This window comes from Penaeus chinensis, chromosome 10 (genome assembly GCF_019202785.1).
Source record: "Penaeus chinensis breed Huanghai No. 1 chromosome 10, ASM1920278v2, whole genome shotgun sequence".
NCBI classification, from domain to species: domain Eukaryota; kingdom Metazoa; phylum Arthropoda; class Malacostraca; order Decapoda; family Penaeidae; genus Penaeus; species Penaeus chinensis.
The window spans coordinates 30,394,541-30,397,040 of record NC_061828.1 but is presented as its reverse complement, the minus strand read 5'-3'; the positions used below and the strand labels follow the sequence as shown (position 1 = coordinate 30,397,040).

Here is a 2,500-nt window from a genome sequence, read left to right as displayed (position 1 = left end):
TTCTCTTCTCTTCTCTTCTCTTCTCTTCTCTTCTCTCCTCTTCTCGTCTCGTCTCTTCTCTTCTCTCTCTTCTCTCTCTTCTCTTCTCTCTCTACTCTCTTCTCTCTTCTCTCTCTCTCTCTTCACTCTTCTCTCTCTCTCTCTCTCTCTCTCTCTTCAATCTTCAATCTTCTCTCTTCTCTCTTCTCTTCACACATCCCTGCCACATCCGCTACCACGAACCAACACCCAACACCGGTCAAGGCTTATATAAGTATATACTAACACACTTATAACGACCTTGACTCCGCCCTAACCCTTTTATAAAGTCGGGTAGTAATGTTTGTGTTTGTGATTCATTCTTGCTGACCACCTAAGTAACGATAAACATGTATGCATGAATTCGTATGTATATGTGTGTGTGAATTTGTGTATAGGTGTGTGTGACAAAGACTAAGTTTCTCAGAAGCACAGTCCCTTTGGCATTTCCTCTTTCCCTGTGACTCACCAAGAACGCTTATTAGATCAGCACACTTTGAAATTATGAATAATGCATCTTATTTTTCCTCCTACTCATAACAAAATACCACAAAATACATCCAATAAACACTAATAATAATAATAATAATAATAAGGTAGAGAGGTGGAGCGACTTACAATAGAAAAACACGTTTTTATTAGAAATACTTTTAAAGGTGGAAATTCGGAGAAGTGGGGGGGGGATGAAACAGCCAATAATTACTAGTTTTTTTTTTTTTTTTTTTTTTTTTGGGGGGGGGGTCAGGGAAGGGGCCAGGGGGGAGGTACAAAACAGCAAATAATGAAATAATCAACATTTATTTAAAGTCGAAATTCAGGGAAGAGGGGGTGGGGGGGGGGGAGGCACGCAATTATTAATACTGACTAACACGTTTTTATTAGAAATATTTTTAAAGGTGGAAATTCGGAGAAGTGGGGGGGGGGGGGGGGGGATGAAACAGCCAATAATTACTATTTTTTTTTTTTTTTTTTTTTTTTGGGGGGGTCAGGGAAGGGGCCAGGGGGGAGGTACAAAACAGCAAATAATGAAATAATCAACATTTATTTAAAGTCGAAATTCAGGGAAGAGGGGGTGGGGGGGGGAGGCACGCAATTATTAATACTGACTTAAGGGAAGAAGTCAACAGAATAAAAGAAAATTAAAGGGAGGGGGGGAGGGGGATACGCCCTTGAGCAATAAATAAAGTTTTCATTCATATGTATATATACATATACACATACATGCATTCCTCCATACATACATAAATGCATAAATATAAATAAATATATATATATATACGAGTATATATAATATATATGTATATATAGGTATAGATATGTATATACATATAAATATACATACATATAGGAGTGTGTGTGTGTGTGTGTGTGTGTGTGTGTGTGTGTGTGTGTGTGTGTGTGTGTGTGTGTGTGTGTGTGTGTCTAGTAAATTTGGAAATAGCATTTTTCGAGCGTCTTTGCTTATATTATTGTGATCACTACCGTCCTAGCCGCCATTAGTATCATCACATTATCCCCATCACAGTTATCTTCACCATCATCACCAACATTATTGTCTTCATTATCAGTATCACCATCACAGTTATCTTTATCATCACCATCACAAATATCATCATCACCATCACCGTCATAGTTATTTTCATCATCACCATCATAGTAATCTTTATCATCACCATTACAATTATCATCATCACCATCTTCATCTTCACTGCAATCTTTATCATCACCATCACACTTATCTTTATCATCACCATCACCGTCACAGTTATTTTCATCATCACCACCATCACAGTTATCTTCATCTCCACTAATATCACCAAGTATCTTCATCATCATCACCACCACCATTATAATTATCTTCATCACAACTACAATTATCTGTATCATCATCATTACCATCATCACTGCACCATATTCTAGCTTTTCTTGCTTGCTTCGTATGTGAGTTGCTGGTCTCCGGTCACCACTCACCCTCTCTCTCTCGGTCTCTTTGTCTCTCGGTCTCTCACTCTCACTTCAACTCAAACTCAAACTTACTCTCTCATACGTGTCTGTTTGTCCGCGTGTCTCAGTCCCTGTCTCTATCTCTGTCTCTCACTGTTAGTGTGTGTGTGTGTGTGTGTGTGTGTGTGTGTGTGTGTGTGTGTGTGTGTGTGTGTGTGTGTGTGTGTGTGTGTGTGTAAAAAGAATATATATAAATATATATACTTACACACACACACGGAGGGGAATATATATATCTATGGATATATTTATAAATATATATATATGTGTGTGTGTGTGTGTGTAAAAATAATATATATAAATATATATACTTACACACACACACACAGAGGGGAATATATATATTTATGGATATATTTATAAATATATATGTGTGTGTGTGTGTGTGTGTGTGTGTGTGTGTGTGTGTGTGTGTGTGTGTGTGTGTGTGTGTGTGTGTGTACATATATATATATACAACATTTATACATTTACGTAC

At 37.4% G+C, this 2,500-nt stretch overlaps 1 protein-coding gene across 3 annotated transcripts in view; it reads right to left on the bottom strand.

Moving 5' to 3' along the window:
• Nucleotides 1–2,500, bottom strand: part of LOC125029499 — a 33,227-nt gene that overhangs the window by 16,301 nt on the left and 14,426 nt on the right. The gene's annotated exons all lie outside the window — the stretch shown is intronic.